This window comes from Manis javanica, chromosome X (assembly GCF_040802235.1).
Source record: "Manis javanica isolate MJ-LG chromosome X, MJ_LKY, whole genome shotgun sequence".
NCBI classification, from domain to species: domain Eukaryota; kingdom Metazoa; phylum Chordata; class Mammalia; order Pholidota; family Manidae; genus Manis; species Manis javanica.
The window spans coordinates 8217388-8236592 of NC_133174.1; the positions used below are offsets into that span (position 1 = coordinate 8217388).

At 44.4% G+C, this 19205-nt stretch overlaps 1 long non-coding RNA gene across 2 annotated transcripts; it reads right to left on the minus strand.

The window, feature by feature from the left end:
• Positions 1-4552: 4552 nt before the first annotated feature.
• LOC108396036 (uncharacterized) lies at positions 4553-7702 on the minus strand. 2 transcript variants are annotated; one of them, XR_012127439.1, is made up of 3 exons: positions 7139-7702; positions 6899-7054; positions 4553-5087 (listed from the first exon to the last, which is right to left on the minus strand). It is a non-coding gene; the product is annotated as an uncharacterized lncRNA (long non-coding RNA). The 2 variants fall into 2 exon arrangements; XR_012127438.1 differs by lacking the exon at positions 4553-5087 and adding an exon at positions 5103-5459.
• Between the last annotated feature and the right edge of the window lie 11503 nt (positions 7703-19205).

Sequence of the window (19205 nt, forward strand, 5' to 3'; positions counted from 1 at the left end):
TTCAAAGACCCCTCAATATGAAGCTGAGAAGGGTAAATATCAGTACACTTTGTGGCAAAGTAATTTTTCACGGGCATCCTGCACAGAATGATCTCAGCATCCAGTCGGCTCTCCCATGGCCCACCAAGAACACCATAAAGAGCATGTTCCTAATAACCCGTCGGCCCTCCCTCAGCTGGCTCATGCTTAAGATAAACTTCTGTTGATACCATTTCTCTCAACAGAGTTTTGACATTTCCTCGTCATTCTTTTGAGCAGGGAGTATCAGTAGACAGTCCTGCAAAGGCTGAATAAAAGGAAATTAACTTTCTTGGCAAGATGAGACTTTCAGGTTTGTTACAAAGAATGTCCTGACAGTGAGAGCTAGCTTATACCGTGGATTGCTATGAGAACGGATTCTTTTAAATATAGCTTTGCCCTGTTCATCTTCAAAGACGGCAGATCTGCATATGGCTTTTCCCAGCCCTGTGAGGTGGTGATTGTGACACTTCATTTCCACCGTGCTGGAAACATGAGACTGTTTCACGACAATGCTTACCTCCGATGCTGGGTCAAGTTGGAAGAAGAAAAGGAACTTTAGAAAAGGTGGCTCCTGGCCAACCTAGAGGTCAGTTTCATTTGGGGTGTGGTCCAAGGTCCACAAGCCCAGAGTCCAACTTGCAACCATCTGTTTGAGGATTTGTGGGAACCAGGAACTCCAGAGCCCAGGGAGATGAGAGAACATCTTTGAGGGAAAAGCCCTTCCTCGGGATTTTAGGGCTGGGAGAGGAGCTTCCAGGGTACCTTTGGTGCTCACACTTGGCCGGATTGTGGCCCTTCCCCACTGAGGAGCTGACCCTTGGCACAAGATCTTTGGACACTCCATATATGCCTCCTGAGACGAAATGACCCCAAACAAATGCAGATGTCTCTAATGACCACATTGAATTCACCAATGATTTCCAACCTCAGCAAAACCAAACTGAATGTTGCACTTATCCCAGCGATTCTGGCTGGTGAAAAGGAGATCATCCGTCACCTAGAATCAATCTGTATGAGACTGAATTACCCTCTAGTCAAGGAAACCTTCAAAATTATAGGTAGGATGTGACCATTGCGGATATGAGTCTTCAGGCAATGCAGATGGGTGACCCAAATCTGGGCAGTGACCCGCTGCAAGTGTTGTCCTGATACTTTGGAGATACAGCGCCACACGGCCATCCATGGGAGGAATATCTATGAGGTGCACTTGCTAATTGTCTTGGGTCAGGTTTCCCAGCAGCAAAACCTGAGCTTGGGGTCCTTTGGCATGTAATTTATTGGGGGCTGTTTGCGGGAGAAATCTGGAAGGGAGGGAGGGAGGCAAGGATGTGGTTTCAGAAGAAGTCTCGCCTCCCTCTGCCTAACCCACTGGGAGCTCTGAAGTGTAAGCGGCAGAGCAGAGTCTGGTCCATTTTGAGGCAAAGGGGCTTTGTTGATGTGCCCCCATGTGTCAATTGGCTCCCAGCAACCCTGCACGTGTGGGGGGATGGGGGACGTCCACGTATCTCCAGTTGAGGCAGCTCCAGGTGCCCAAGAGCATCCTCGGGGGAAGGTGTCTGGTGTGAGCTCTTAGCTGTGGCGCTTGCAGCACCGAGTGAAAGGGATCTCAGGGTATGAAGCAGGACACCAATAGCAGCTGCTAAACCAGTGCTTCTCAAACTTGAGTGTGTTCCAGAATGCTCTGGAGCGCTTGTTAAACATCATGGTCGCACCTCGCCCCCAGGCTTTCTGGTTCAGTAAGTCTGGGATGGAGCTTGTGAACCTGCATTTCCCAGGGGCTGCTGCCGCCACTGGCCCAGCACCATGCTTTGAGAACCACTGTGCATAGCTAACATTTTTCAAAAGCAGTCAATCACCTTTGGAAAGTTAGGTCATGGATATCTTCACTCCCTGGGAATTTGCACATCAAACATATTTACAGAGGTGAAATCAAGGGCGGGTGGACTCATCAAAATGTAGACAGACTGATTTTATCAGGCCATTGATTCAGATAAAAATTGCCTTCTCTCATCCATCACCAATCCCAACTCTCATAAAAGAATTTCACCACAGACTTGAAGAATGGTATCGTTGTCCCTAGAAATACACCTCGGCAGTTCAGTGATTGGGTGGAAAGAAGGCTGGATTGGGAGTTCACAAGCCTGGGCTCCATACCTGCTCCCTGCTGAATGGGCCAGTAGCCCCAGCCTGCTACACTTAGTTGCCTCAGATACAATGTAGAGACCTTAAAGGTCACTTCCAGCCCTGAGCTCTTCTGCCACTTACACCAGTTTCTACCTTTAGGACCCCAAGCAAGCTACTTGGGCTGCAGGACTTTGTTTCTTCATCTGTTAAATGGGTGTGTGGCGCACTCAGTTACTATCTCTCCAACACTTCCTCCTAGCCTTCTTTGCTCCTTCCACCCAGAATATGTTGGCCACCTGAACATGAATGCCAGACTCTCCCAGCTGAAGAGGGCGAGAGAAAAGCAGCCATACCTGGAGCACCTTGTCTGGGTTTTCTTTGTGTTACAAAACAAGGAAGCAAGAAGAGTCACTGCCCTCGTGTGGGATGCGCTCTGTCATTTGATACAATCACAGTTCTTGGCATCTTGTCATTAATCACCAGGCTGACTGGGTCCTGACAGATCACAGGAAGCTCTAGATTTTCAGCAGTAGTTTTTTTCTAATATAAGGTCATTTATAAACATATTCCCAATATCCAAAAGGTAGTAAAATATTTTTTAAAACCCATGACGGTCTTAAATAAAACTGGTCCTCCAACGAAGCCTTGTGGGTGCAGTTTTGCAATAGTCTGAGGGTCAAATTAGACAGCTGGTCACCTAGACCCAGGAATAATTAGGCCTCTTCCATCCATAGCTCCATGCCTTGTGTAAGAGATGGTCAGTGAAACTGGACTTCATCAGAATTAAAAACTTTTGTTCATCAAAGAAAGTGAGAAGATAACCTACAAAATGGAAAAAAATATTTGCAAATCACCTATCTGATAAGGGGCTCATGTCCAGAATATATAAAGAACTCTTACAATGCCACTTTTTTAAAAAAGACAAACAACCCAGTTTTAAAACTGGGCAAAGGACCTGAATAGACATTTTTCCTAAGATATACAAATGGCCAATGAGTACCTGAAAAGATGTTGAACATCGTTCGTCATTAGGGAAATGCAAATCAAAACCACAACGAGATGCCCTTTCAAATACATTAGGATGACCGTAATCAAAAAAGTGGAAAATAGCTAGTGCTGGGAAGGATGGGGAGAAACTGGAACCATTGTACATTCCTGATAGGAATGTAAAATGGTGCAGCCACTATGGAGAACAGTTGGCGGTTCCTCAAGAAGCCCAACATAGAATTACCATGAGACCCAGCAGGCCCACTCCTAGGTACGTATCCAAAAGAGTGGCAACTGGGGACTCAAACAGCTACTTGTACACCAGCATTTATGGCAGCATTATTCACAATATCCTAAAGGTAGAAACAGCCCAGCTATCCATCAGTGGATGAAAGAATAAAGTAAGTGTCATATATATATAATATATGATTCCATTGATATGCAATATCCAGATATGTGAATCTATAGAGGCAGAATGGTGGTTGCCGGCAGTGGTGCGGAGAGGAAGGAATAGGGAGTGACTGTTTAATGGCTACAGGGCTTTCTTTCGGGGTGATCAAAGTACTTTGAAACTGCATAAAGGTGGGGGTGACACATGGCGAATGTACTAAATGCCACTGAATTGTTCACTTTAAAGTGGTTAGTTTTATATTATGTGAATTTCATCTCAAGGAAGAAAAACCCTGAAAATTAGAAAGGATTGATGAAAGAAAAAGCTTTGAAAAGGAACTGTCAGAGGCAGACCCTGCCTCCGCAGCAGGAAGACACTCTTCCACAGGCCTTCATAAATCCGCCCTGGGCATCTGTGACACAGACTCAGTCAACGGAACAATCTCCTTTATGCCAGAAGAGGTAACGCTTTCCAAAAAAGCGAGCATCAGATGTTGGTTGTTTCCCGGATTTACATCCATTGCATTTATAGATTTCGTTGCTGGTGTTGGCGGAAGTGTTTTTGAAAATAACTAAACAGAATAGCCTGATGCCTTGTTTACCAAAAAGGAAAATGAAAGAGACGGAAAGGCAGGGCCGGGCTAACTGTGCCTGGGGCAGCACAGACTGCTGGGGAGGGAAATGCTGCTGTTTTCAGTCTATTTTCAGTCTTCTGTGGGTGGGAGGATCGTAGGCCTCTGGAAACAGCTGTTTAACAACAGAATGTGAGAAGTCTCCTGGGAGTGGAAGATCCACCCTCTGCAGTGAACTAACGGAAAGTCCAATGCATTAAAAGAAAATTGAAATGGGAATTTCGCACTGGGGGCTGATTGAGCCACAGCATTTAGCAAGGCTTTGCTCCCTATGTTCAAAAGGACAACTCCAGGAAACTGAAAAGCCAAGCAAGGAACAGACATGGTATAATTTCTGGAAGAATAACAACCCTCAAAGCCACTTACGCAGGGATCCAGCCTCCCTCTAGGGGTCTGGCAACCTGCCCACTTCTGGGAGGAAACACACTTGGGCGGAGGGACAGGTGACAGACCCCTGTGCAAACTTTTGTTTCAGGGTCCAGCATGAAATGCAAACTCTTTGTTAAGATGAATGAGAGAAGGTGATTCGAAGACTGAACTTGGTGTCACTTCTGTTTTGATGAATCGTGATATCCACTTCTCAGAGCGTGTCCCCACGCACTGGAAAGTAAAAGCACCCCATTTCCACCCTGCTACAGAGAACACACTATAAATAGGACCCAAATGGTCCTAATGCACCTATTTAATGGTGCTTTAAAAGCAGGGTAATAAGTCGATCCATTTCTTTCTGCTTTTCCTATAAAAAACTGTGTCTTAAATATAACATAATGAGAGTAAGGAAGAAGTCTTGTAATTTAAGGTACAAATTACCTTAAGAGTGCCACGTCTTGAGCCATATTCTGGTCCACACACATCATTCGTATATATTCATTCTACCGCCCATTCATTCAGCAAATACGTGTTTATTGCTTGCAGCACATTCAGCCCCATGCTCTGTGTGGGGATACAGTAATGAGCACAGCAGATGGGGTCCCTGCCTTAGGGAATAAAGAACTGATTATCCAATTAGGGGCTGAGACAGAGGGGCATATTTTCCATCACCCAAGTTCAAGGCTCCTTTCCAAATCTTTATTTTCTGTTCTAAAGGTAAGCTCCATCCATGATTAAATCAACTCCCACGGTGACCATCTGCTCCCTAGAAATATGGCCCCTCAAAATCATCAGAAGAAAATAGTCCAATTATACATTTCCCAAGGTCAGGATGATTCTGAACTGTGGCAATGCTCCAGGCTGAGCTAGAACTCATGCCTGCTGATTCTTCCCACAGTTCTCAGGGTCTCAACTCTGGGCTCCTGTAAACAGCCCCTAGAACAAGAACACAATAGAGTCCTTTCAAACAAACAATGACTTACTGTTAAATTTACTGAGAAAAGTAGCTCAGTTCTCCAGAAAACTGAAGTCTACAGAGAACTAGCCCAGAGAAACTTACCTAATGTAGCTTACCTAATCAAAATGCATGCAGTATGTACAATCAAATAGGCCTGCTGGGATTCCCAGTAAAATCTACTTTCTTGATAATGGTCTAGCCTTCCACAATTAACAGTAATGAATCACTTGCTTCACACCTGTGCAACTAAATGGCCCATTGTAATAGTTTTCTCAAAACAAACAGCTAGTTTACCTCAAATGTAAATCTACATCTCTACCTCTTTGGAGGATTTAATCCCCAATGTTTAGCCATCTGTTTTTCCAATATGTGCTCATCATTGTTCCCTCAAAGCCTTAAGTAAGGTCCAGTCCTAACTGGGATGACTGTGTTATGTCTGTAAATATTTTGACAAAATTTGCAGGTGGTGGAAAGTTGAGTGTGGGTTGTGAGATGGGCTCACAGGACTGTGGTCAAAATAAGCCTTGACAGGCTGGATTCAGGCACCAAAATTGCCCAGCTGACAGGTAACCCCCAGCTTAGGGTCCTCCACTTCAGGTGGTGACCATCAACCTCAAAGGGATCAGATTGGTGTGCTGCCACTTCGCAAGCATGCACAGGACTCCGGGCCTACACTGACAGTATGTGAAAAAGCAACCTGATGGAAAGACAACTCTGGGGATTACAAAATAGGGTTCTCTCCCTCTGTTGAATGTCTCTCAAGTTCAGTTTCTGTAAATAACATGGTAATAGCCCCTTTCTACCCTGAGGTTCTTTTAGTAAATTGAGGGTGGTTTCCCTCTCTCCCACACTTGGGGAAGAAAAGTCATGTTTTGTGTCCTCATGTTAAATGATTTTAGTGAGTATTTGGGTGGGGCCACAGAGAGGCAGTTGCCTTGAGGTCAAATGGTCCAAAGCCAGTTGAGTGATGATTGAACAGTTTATCATAGTGAACAATTGGTCTTCCTAAGTTTAGGTTTCCGAATCGCTAGAGGAGGTCCTGAGGGAGGTCAGGGACAGGGTTCATGGGCTACAAAGCCCTCTTTGAAAACAATTTACATAGGAAAAAAAGTAGGGGACATGGGTTGGAGATAAATCTCTGTACCTTTCTCTTAATTTTGCTGTGAACCTAATATTGCTAAAAAAAAAAAAAAAAAAAAAAATCCTACAATGACAACACTCCCACCAGTGGCACGCAGCCTCTGGAATAGCCTTGTGGCGTTCATCCCCTCCTCTTAAGGGTGACTTGAACCTAATGACTTCTAAGTGGCTTCAAACCAAGAGGACACTGCAGAAAAAATGAGATGCCACTTCCAAGATTAGGTTACAAAGACTGTGGCTTCCATCTCATTCGCCTCTTCCTTTTCCACTCGCTCACCCTGATGGAAGCCTGCTGCCGTGCGTGAGCTGCCCTGTGGAGAGGTCCACGCGGCAAGGAACTGAAGGAGGCCTCAGCCAGCAGCCAGCGAGGAAGTGAGGCCCTCCGTCCACCAACCTGTGAGGAACCAGATCCTGCAACATCACGCGAGTGGGCCTGGAAGAGGATGAAGGAATTCGGTCATGTAAGAGCTCATGGGTAACAGGTAGGTAAGACAGATCTGGAACTAGAAGTACCTACATGCTCTCCGCTTCCTTTGAAAAGAGCACCGAACATGCCGTGGGCAGGCTTTTCCTCCTCGTCTTCCTCCCTCTCTTCTTCTTCCTTCTTCTAATGAAAACAAACCCACAGAAAGACCTTGCATTTGTCGCAGTTGACTTAGGGAAGTTTGAGAGCAGAGAGCAGAATGGGACACTGGGGAATCACCTGGGTGACAGGAGCACCAGACAACTTGGCTCAATTCATCTTCTTGAAGCTGCACAGCAAGACAAGAGTGATGACTGGCTGTTCACACACATTTGGGTTGGCAGCCTGGATTTATTCCCAGTTGCCAGGAACCCCGTTGGAGGTGATCTCCTTCCAGTGTCTTCTGATAACTGCTCAGCTCACCGAGACAGCCTTCTCAGTTTCTTCTTGGATGGAGGCACGAGGATGTCAAAGATGGAATGGATGTGCATGTGACCTCTCTCTACCCCGAATAGGATGATCCTGATGCTTCGGGTCGGGCCTCCACGAGGTTGTGGGCCACCTTTGATAGATTCAGCTTTGATGCCTAGATATGTAGAATGCTCTAAGATGTTAAGTCAGGTCTGAAGAAACAAAAATGGGTGACATGTCACTGCCACACCAGCAAGGGTACAGTGGGACAGAGTCAGGAAGCACACACAGTTCTTAAAATTCTAATGCTGGATCTGCTGCTGGCAAGATCTTTCCAATAACACGATTGCCTTTATTTCTTCATCAATGTATAGTCATACCACCTACTTACCCCAAAGGAGCAGCGTCAGACTAACCTCGCATATAAATCTTACTCTGACACTGTTTACACTCATAAAGATTGTGAGATCTGTACTGGGCCAACCCACGGCTGCTTAGTTATTGGACAGTAGAACTGCCGTCTCCCTTATATGGTCTTCTGGAGCTTATGCAGCCTTATTAAATCACTCAAGATTTATCAGGCATTTTACTTTTAAAATATTTCTCATTTACTTTTTTATAACAAACTTGAGTGGAAGGTCTTTTTATCCCCAGTTGACAGATGAGTATGCTGAGGTGGAGGAAAGATAAGTAACCTCAGGCTTACGGTCTTAGCAGCTTTGGGTTCAGTTAGGTTTGGACCTCTGCTCCACTACTATCTGCCTGGGTTGGAACCCAAGACTGGCAGATTCTTTCTATATTCCTGGCTCACCCTCCTGCAACATGAGAACTAACTCCCCCTGTTAACCGATGCCCAGCAGGCTCACACTAGGGCTCTGGTCAGCCTATGTTCTGACTAATTCCTGGGCCCAACTATGAGCAGAAACCAGCTTAATGCAGTTTTCCAGCTTGAGAAGAGGCACTAAAAGAGGGCAGTTTCAGGCAGGTGAGGGAATTTGGTCATGTGTAGTAGCAGGTCATGTGTCTGGGGCGGATTTGTGACAGTCTAGAATCAAGCAATCAAGAATTTTTTCTGGTTCACCTAGTTTTCCCAAAAGAGATCTGCTCCTTGGGATTTTTGCTGGGTAAAGCTAGCAGGCAGTGATAGGACTGGGAGGAAGGGAGAAAGTGCTAGAAGAAGAGAAGGGCTATTCTGTAACCTCAGGGCACCTGGAGGAGAAAAATACCCCAACATTTACTAAATTCCTACTATGGACCAGGCCCTGTGTTACACACTGTGAGACTAATAAGAACTCCCATATAGCCCATATTCTGTGCCAGGCAGTGAAGGCCAGTACTTTACATACAGTAACTCACTTAAGCATCTCAGCAGACCCATCAAGAAGATGCTACTACTGTGGTCACTTTACATGTAAGGGAAGTACAGCACAGACAGGTTTTGCAATGTGCCTTACGTCACACAGCTTATAAGTGGCCAAGCTGGGATGTGAACCACATCTGGCTCCCAAGTCTGTGCTTTAACCATTGTACTGTGCTCCCTCTCCACTCTTTTAAACCTTGTCATTGAACTCCCACAGACTCTCTGACATAAGTATGATTACTCACATTTAACATATAAAGACACCGAGGCTCAAAGAGATCGAGTAATTTGCCCAAAGCCTCCCAGCAGAAACCATCCCTCTCTCTTCATTCAGTCTGTCACCCAGGTCACTGAGCAGACTGGGCCCCACACTCAGCTCAGCCCACACCCAGTCTTTTCAGCACCCATACCACACAGCAACCTTTCTCTTCGTTTGCCCTCATCTGAAACTCCCCATCACTGCATTCTGGTCTCCTCTAATGGCACCTTCTCCCAGAGGCCTCCCTTCCTCCTTATGCTCTCCATCCTCTCCGGCCCCTGGCCCAGCTTCCTTGGGCCTCTGAGCTCTACACTGACCTCACATCCTACTTCTTCATGTTTGCCTCCCCCACAGGAACACAATCACCACATGAGTAGGAACCTTGCCCTCTTCACGGTGACATTCCTACGGCCTGACACAGGGCAGGCATTCAGAAGTTTGGTGAACGAATTTGTATTTCTTCCCACCTCGTTGTGACTGCCTTTCCTTATGATAAAGATCCCAACTTCCCCCACCACTATACTTCCAACGATATTTCGGAGAGTTGACATTGGATGCTGCAAGTACTAATACTTCACAATTGGATGGGACCCTGGAAAGTCATCATGTATCCTCTTATCAACAGATTACTCAAGAGCAACTGACATTCTTCGTTCCCTACCATGTGTCAGGCATGGTGCTCAGCACTGGAGGTACTAAGTGAATTAAAGCAGTCGTTCTTGTTGCTTTCTGAGAGGAGACAGAGATGCATAATCAATGACAACACCGTGAGGCAAACACAACACGTCTGGGAGACGATGGGGGCAGAGAGGAGGGGCCCTTAGCCCAGTGAGAGGAAAAAAGGGTATCAGGGAAGTCTCCTTGGAGGAGGTGACTTCTATTTGGAAGAAAGAATCCAGAAAAGGAAGAAAGGGGGATAATAGGCAAGGCAACAGCAAAAGCAAGGCACAGAGACATTTCAAACAGTATAACTACTTGCATTTCAGATTAATGAGTTGGAGTGGGCACTAGACCAGAGCCCATTTGGAAGGTGCCTAGTAAGTTCTGTTTTGACAAGTGGAGTTAGAGCAGCCTGCAAGACGTCCAAGGAAAGAGGTCCAAAAATAACTTCAGCTCTGAATGTTAAGTTCCGGATGCACCCAGCCAAGGCTTGAAAGAAGAATGTGGGAATCATCAGCATATCAGATGAGAAGCTGGGACTCAGAGCAGTAAAACAACTTGACGGCCATCACACTGCAATCACTGAGGCCTGGAGTCCATGTCTTCTCCCTGGTAGCATGGAGATCCTGCCATCACTGGCCAGCTTCCACCAAGCCGGGCCTCCACACTGCCACGGAGGGGACACCCCGCTGAAAGGCCTCACCACCTGCCCTTCCCAGGCTTCCCTCAGAGCCGGTAGTTTACCACGACTGTAAGGAGGCCAGTGCTTGCCCAGGGATTGGGGCAAGATACTCCGCTCCCTCGTGTGGCTAGAAGATTCGTTATAGTGGGTGGCTACCCACATACCAACAATTATCCAGCCTGTTTAAACCCCTCCCCTCCAATAGAACAGGCTCTGCTTCATTTTGAAGGATGTCGAATTTTAATAATATTGTACTTCACATGTAAATATAATTACTAGTAAAGGAATAAATACAGGCAGAGCACTATTTATCTTCTGTAGTGTCTCTGATTTAGAATCTGGAGAACAGCCATTTTTACATAGCCCCTAATCTGTACACTGCCCCGTAAAAGCCACGGGGGAAATAGGCACCATATCCCCTGTCAGACAAAGGTCAGATTGCAGGTTGACTTCCAATGTTTGTTCTTTCTTCCATTATAACAGAATGCCCAGTCTTTATTGGATTCATGGATGCCCAGAATAAAGACTAAAAATCCAGATTTCTTTAGAGCTTGACATGGCCAAGTGGCTCAATTCTGGCCTGAGAAATCTGGCATTAGAGAAGAAATGATGCCTTAGCAGAGAAAGGCTGTGCCACACCCTTTCCCTTTTCCACCAGGCACAGATGACAAACGAAGGTAGCAGAGCTCCCAGGAGAAGGAGACTGGCTCCCTAACGTGCTGTGCTAACAGAGCGAAAGAAGCCCTCTCAAGCCACCCTTGTGGTTTCCTGTTATAAGTTGCTGAATCAATATCTTACCTATTGCAGGTGCCATTTAGAGAGAATTCACCAGAGAATCTGTGGCACTGTGCCTCTTAAAAAGGAAAGTTTTATCTTATTTTTTTAAAACAGATGCATGGCATTCATATACATGTGCATGATCTTAAGGATAGCCAGCCTAGCTTGATAAAAGTTTCCATATGTATATACTTATAAAACTATCATTGAACTCAAGATGTAAAAAAAGGGGTGGGCAAACTAGAGGCAGACTAAATACGACCCACCACCTGTTGTTGTAAAGTTTTAGTAGAACCCTGCGGGCCCATTTGTTTATGTATCATTTATGTCTACATTTATGCTACAGCAGCGGAGTTGAGTAGTTGACACAGAGACTGTAGGGACTGCAAAGCCCAAAATATTTACTATCTGGTCTTTTACAGAAAAAATTTGCCGGCCCCTGTTACAGAACATTCTGGAGCATGCCAGAAGGCTCCCTCATGCCCTAAAAATGAATTTTATTCATCAAACCTCGGAACTGGTGAGCAAGAATGAGTATAGGAAAAGAAATAAGTGAGGAAGGTTGCATTTGCCATGCAGGCTAGAACCTTCTGTTGGTTTTCTCATCCTCATTGGAACAATCAAGTGTCTAACACTTTTAGCTTGTCAACAAGTAGCCTGCCAATGCATTGCAGAGCTTCTATTTTTAAAATTATCTCACAAGAATGACTAAGGATTACATTTAAATGAACAAGAATGAGGAGAGAAACAGATTTCCTAGGGATGTGCACGCCTTCATTTGGCCTGTGGTTCTGCAGGCAAGTCTGACTGTGGCTTGGTTCCTACTTTCCTTTGTTTAGGTATTCAAACTTCCAGGACGTGGAAAATAGGAAAGGGGGCTGAGATGTCACGAGTTTGCTTTGGCCCTGTTTCTTATATTTTTCCTATTCATTTGACTTTACAGCATCTATCACATAATTTTTTTGTACATTTTGCACAGTCTCCACCCTCAGTCGGCTACTTGAGGTTATATGGCAGTTCCCTAAGTGGTCTGCTCTCAACAATACCAAGAAAGAGCCAAATAAATCAACCCAATGGCTTAATTGCATCTGTCTAAGCCAGAACACACACACCCACAATAAATCACCACTGCCCAACCATAGCACGCCCTGGAATGATGAGAAGCTTGGCCCTCTGTCCAGAATACTTCAAGAACGTTGAACATATTGGGATGGCAAAATGGCTCCCTTGACTAGATGGCAAAGAACAGGTGCTCTCCCCTGCCAGAAAATCTTGGAATAGATGCTTCAAATTCTGAAGCATTTTATCCTATGCTCGACCCCATTTATCCAAATACAGACAAATGATAAAGAGGACGCCCTAGACACAGCCCCCAGAGCATACCCAACTCATAGAGATTCCGTTCCAAAATTTTGTGTTAATATTTTAAGAACTCCAAAAGGTACACTTACATTGGAACAGTGATTTAATGAACAGAAGGCTCTCAGCCGATGTCCCCCAAATGTAGTCTTTCTATTCCCAAGCTAAAATACAACAATTATTTCCCCACTATGTTGGAAACTGAAGGAAGCAGCCTTTCCTGGGCTGGCCTGGAGAGCAGATGACTATGTATGCCGTTGCTGCAACGGGCAGTCAGCAGAATGTAAGCACAGAGGGCGGTGAGCTTCCTCTTCTTGCTTCAGCAGAAGTCCTGTTTCCTCCCACGGTCTTTGCTCAGGGGTTAGGGTTTGGCAGCCAGGTTGAATATTTTTGCGCACCCTCCCTTCCCAGGTCCCCTTCCTCTGGCATAGAGCACCCCGACTCCTGCACCCATCCATGTCACAGCCATTTTCCCACGCTACCCCCAGCTCTGCCATGCTTTGCCGTCACTGCTCTTTACCACCAAGGTGGGATTTACACCAAGTGTCTTCCCTCATCCCCCGGGCATCAGGGGAAGAGCCGACTTCTCTTGAAGAGCCACACACTCTCCATAATCTGTCACAACATTAACACAGGGCTGTATGCGTGCTGTCAGCTTTCACTGGTAGGTAGAAAAGTGACAACACAGCAGTAGCTTGGACTTGGCTTCTACATCCGACTGTTCCCAGAGTTTAATAAAGCTGTAAGGAATAAAGTCACACCTTTATCCCGAGTGCCTCTGGGTACGTGAGAGGCAGGCAGCATAGCAGTTACGTGTATGTTCTGGTACCACTGGAATGCCTGAATCCAAAGCAAAGCTCTACCATTCCTGTGTGGCTTTGGACAAGTTACTTAAACTGTCCGTGCTTTGATTTCCCCATCTGTAAACCAAGGGTGATAATAGTACCTTTCTCACAGGGTGGTTATAAGAGATGAATGAGCATAGAGTACTTAGCACAGAGTTTGACATATAGGAAGCCCTTATTAAATGTTAGGAGTTGTTATTACAAGCCAAGATCTCAACCTTGCTTCTCTCTCTTCAAGATGGAGCCCATTCTTAACATCTCCATTCTCTTTAGAAAAAGCTCTCTTCCCTACTAAGAATACTTACGCTTACCCTAGATCGTTTCTCCACCATGGAGACCCTCAGTACATAATTACCAGAAAAATTCAGAATGGAGAATCCAGAATCTGGACTACTCTGAAAACTCTTTGTGGTCCCTGCCAGTGGAAGTAAAAAGACCCCTTCATTCTTCCTGCAAACTTCCAGCTTCCTAGGAGTAACTTCTGCTTTGTAGATATGCATACACATGCACACATGTGCACACACACCCTTCTGAAGGAAAAACAGTAATTCAGTGGAAATGGCAACTTAAATTATTTTTATACAGAAGGCCAGTTCTCTTTTCTCATCTTCCTGCTAGGGGCATTTTAGTACCTAGGAAATAGTCTCTAACAGTATCACTTCAAACAGCAGAGCCATTTACCCTTAATTTTTACTTTTAGCTATAGAAAGATTTGGATCAAGACTTGAATGGTATGCTTTACTTTACTTTGGACCAGAACAAATTCTTAGGCAGGGCTTCCACCCCTTCTAATATCTATAAAGAAAATGAAAAATTATAGATGTGTTTTCCATTTGCCCAGAGCAAAAACTGAGGGGTAGTTTTTCTAATTACATTCTTTCAGCACTTGGTAATTGGGCTCTGTAATCAGTAGGTGCTGGACACTGAATGGAAATCAAAGAAATCTAAATCTGGTCTTATCTTTAGACAGATTATGATCTAGTCAGAAGAAAAAATGCTGGAGAGGGCCAGAGAAAAGGAGTGGTGCCTTGATCACCACTTTGTATCACCTAATGAGTCATTGGCCCTTGATAGCAGAGTTAAAAATGTGGTTTTAGTAAGAGTTGAAGAAGTTTGGGCAAGTCTAGCATATGTGAACAATCTATTTAGAGCCCAGAATTCATCCTCTCCATAGTTTGCAAAAGCCACCTAATATGTTACGGTTTTTCCTTTACATAGTGTTTCCGTGTGCTTGTACCTTATAAGGTCCACAATACACACGTGCATCCTAGATAGTCTGTGCTGCCCCACGATTCCTACCAAGACCCTGAAATACTTGTCAACTGCCATCCAGCATCCGAACAAGTTTAGGGCAAGAGTTTTTAGGAAAGCCTAGCATTTTTAGGAAAACATTTGTAGTAAGAGATTGAATAGATGGTGGTTCTCATTTAGGACATCACCACTGCCCCAGGGCATTCATCTTTGGTTAGCAGATGACGCCAACGTAAGAAAGAGAATACCAGGCAGTCCAACAGGAGAGATTGCTGACAGAAGACATCGCTCCCATGTTATCTCTCCAAATCAAAGAAACCACTAAGTGAATGGTGGTAAATACACACCCCGCTCTGATTGGCAACCTTTGCCATTCAACCTGTAAATTGAAAGGCATGTAAGCCAAAATTCACCCTCCTCTCAACCTAGAAGGGATGAATCACCAAATCAATCCTCACATTTCTTCATGCAGAAAGGCAGGAGACTTTCCAAAAAAGGTTGTGGTTTTCTGTTTCCTTGGATCCCTGACACACAGCCCAGCCGTGATCACATGCAGGGACAGGCAGGAACCTGCTGCCTTATTTGGGAATCCTGTAGCCCCTTTTGTAGGGGGAGGGATCAGACAGAGAAGTCCAGGTCAAAAAGACAGTAACTCACAAAAATAAGAGACTCAGATAAAGGAAGTGAGCATTTTATCTAGAATAAATATAGAAAAGTACCTGATCCAAGGAACAAATATTTCCATACCAATTTCTTTGTAAAGGTCTCCTAGGAAAACACTTAACCATCTTCCATTTTCTGTAATGCGTTCTCCCATTATCCTTCCAGCCGTATGCTGACTATCTGCATTTCCCAGCTGCTGCGAGGACAGTTCTTCTGGTGGGGGGAGGCTATGTGAGTTACATTCAGCCACAGTTCTCTGAACAGATGCTTCTCAAGTGTCCCTCATTCTCACCCCAACATGTGCTATGTGGCATTCATTGTGGCTTGCAGACAGCAGGAACAGTGTCAGCCCAAAACAAGAACAAGGTGGAGTGAAGAGAGGAAGCTCAGGGCCCAGATGCTTCGGATGCTTTAGCTTTCAGTCGGCCTTCCCTGAGCCTGAGACCCCTGGGGGCAGCCCCGACGCAGATCCCAACTGCGTATTTAGGCCTCCACCGAGAAGCAAGACCTCCCGCTCATCCTGAGCACTACAGAACACATACATTCCTCTGCTCAGGTATTTCTCCAGCACGGCTGCTACCAGCAACCACTCCTTTTTATTTTGTTTCTCCAACTATGACATCACCCAACTAAGAGAAAAAAGGACAAAGGGAGACAATGAAACAGGAACGGGTGTGTCAGCTCAAACTGGAACATGTGTCCATTGTCAGCCCTGAGTAACCGAGAAAAACAAGCCCCCAAGTCCCTCTCCTGGTGCCCGTGTCAGCGGCATAGCCGAGGGAAGGGTGCCCTCTGCTGTTAGCTGTGGTGTTTTGTTTTTAGTTTGGAAAGAAATTTCAAGCTCCACATAAAACAGATTTAAGAAGCATTTCTTCAGTATTAAGTATTAAATAGGGAGGCCAGCTTGGGATTTCAGGCGTTTGAAGAGGCTGTGCTCCGGGTCGGGTGAGGGAGGCGTGAGGGATGGCCCAGGCAGCCATGAAAATGTCATCTCACCTGGCTGCTAAGAGAAATTCATGGCTTGGAAAGGGGCCTGTAGGCTTTAGAGATCCAGAGCATTTTGCCTGGAAAACAAAACCATTTCTTGGGAGCACGGTCCTTCTTGAGTGGCAACACACTCTGAGCAGCATCTCCATTTTTTCCCTGTCCTTTCCCAGTAAACCAGTTTGGGCTTGTTATTAGGTTCCTTTATTTGTTTCTCTAGGAAAGAAAAAAAAAACCATAGTTCTCACATAGGGAGATGAAACTCATTGGCTTCACTCACAATTACTGCATGAAGATAAGAATTTAAAATAAATACTAGTGCCCGACTCTAATGAAAGGTCCATGTTGTTACTCAGTGTGTGCTCCCAGGAATATCAGCTGAGAGAGAATAATGGGCCCCCGAGCTCACCTTAGAGTTAATCCAAATGCAACCTACAAGGGAAACTTCATCATGGTTATAACTAGCATTTTGCAAACGGAAGTGCTGCAAATGAAAGGTCATAAACAGCATCTATGTTAATGCTTTAATATTTGCTCTCTTCCTAGTTTTTGCTTTCAAAGTGGGTTTTTTCCCCTGTATTTTGGAAGGCTTCAAGAAAGTATACATCACTGCGCAGGTTTCCTTCACTTGTCAGAGAAAATGCAGTTATTGGATGTTCCACAAGCGGCCTTCTAAGGGGAGGAGGAGGGGGCAGTGGTGACCCGTCTTTCATCACCATCTTCCTTGTCATCTTCCACAGGTGTCACATCTTGCACTTTATAAGGCACAGAGGCCTCTTTTTTAGCTGCATTCATCTCCTTATCAGAAAGTCAGAGTTGGAGTGTCTATATACTTAGATTTTTCTAGATATTTCTGATTTCAAACACATGTATCACTTAAACCCTTTTGGACCCAACTTGACAAAAGGAGAACTTATTGGCTCGTGTTAATGAACATCAAGGTCAGAGGTGGGGCTAGATCTCAAAGAGGACAGAAACCAATAATCTGAATTTCATCAAAGTAGTCTTCATCTTTCACCATATGGATTTCATTCTCTTTTTCTTCACAGTGACTTTTTTCCAAGACACAGGAAGCATGATGGCCGGCCACTCTCGCATTTACATTTCCCCAGCTCCACCTGCCAAGGAAAAGACAATGTCTTCCCTTAAGCCCTATTGGTTTGGAAATGGGAAATAGGAGAGTAGAAACCGATTGCCTTTGCCTGGGTCACGAGCTCGCATTTGTGGCCAGGGTGAGTGGGGTATTAAGATGAGCAATAAGATGGGAGTGAGGCTGGGTAGACAAAGGAAGAGATGTCCGCTACAACCTTCCTCTCCAGTGTCAGGTCCTTGAAGGGGGCAGGAGGGTGGAGTTTTCTCTAATTGGATTTTCCTTGTGTGTTAAGCACTGTGTGCTAAGCATTTTGTTCATTTTTCGTACATAATTTCCTTTCATTGCCACCACAACCCTATGAGGGAGGTGTTATTATTAGATTCTGGAATTTAATTTCAGAGTTTAGTGACTTGTCCAAATTTGCACAGCTAGTAAGTTACAGAACTAAACCCAGAGCATTTTGATCCCAGAGCGCAACATAGTAACTAGTACCCTGTATTTCCTCCCATTTGTCAAATGATGTATGTTGGTTTCTCCTTCAGAAAAATTAGTCTCTAGAGTTCTGGTCAAGATTACATGCAACCTATTTATACTCAAATTTTGAATATAGAAATACTCTTTGAATCAAGAATATATTAACTATGATCCATTCTTTCTTCAGTATAAAGACTGAATTTTGTTCAGTTTTGTTTTCTTTTTAACAACTCATCTAATGTCTTAGACATAGTGGGTACCAAGTATAAGTGATTTACAGAGTATAGTGAAGGGCTTTCTAATTGCAACTCAAAGTGCAAATGAAATAAGAGAAAATATTGATAAATTTGACAAAAAATATTTTTTGCACAGCAAAAAACTATGTAACCAAAGTCAGAGGACAAATGGCAAGCTGGAAAAAACTATTTGCAACATATTTCACAGATAAGAAGCTAACATTCATAATATACAAAGAACATTTATGACTCAGTTTAGAAAGACCAATAATCTTATGGGGAAAAATGTGCAAAAGACATGAATGGACAATTCACAAAAAGAAGTGTAAAATTGGTTTTAAAACTTATGAAAAGATGCTCAGCTTCATTCATAATAAAAGAAATGCAAACTAGAACTGCTGACACACCATTCTCACCCATCAGCATGGTGACAATTCAAAAAGCTTGACAATATATTGTTAGTAAATTGTGGGACACTCTTCTTGCTGGAGGGAATGTAAAATTGTACAGTCTCTATGGAGAGCAGTTTGAGAAAACCATATAGGCACTTACCCTTCCACCCACCAGGGCCACGTGTAGGAATTTATCCTGAAATACAACTTGAACAATATGAAAATATACATGCAAAAGGTATGCATTGCAGCATTATTTGTTCAAGCTTAGGAGACTCGTTGAATAAACTACATATGCCCATACAATGGAAGACTGCAGATAAATTAAAATCACCAGTGAAGACACCCCCTCTATTGCAGTCACTATCTATCAACATAGTAAGATGTTATAGAGTCATTAATTGTCTTCTCTGTGCTGTACTGCCTTCCCCCTGACCTACCTATATTATGATTATGAATTATAGTTCCCCTTAATCCCCTTCTCCCTCCCCACCCTCCCAGCTGTTCACACTTTATAACACTTTTCCATAGAGCCCCAGATTTCAGCTTTTCTTTTCTTTACCCTTTTTCCTCTATAGTGAAATTTGTACACTTAACCGGTATGGTGGCTCAAAAGTGAGCCAAGTAAACGTTAAAATAAGGAAGAAAGACTCAGAGGACTTCAGAGTAACAGGC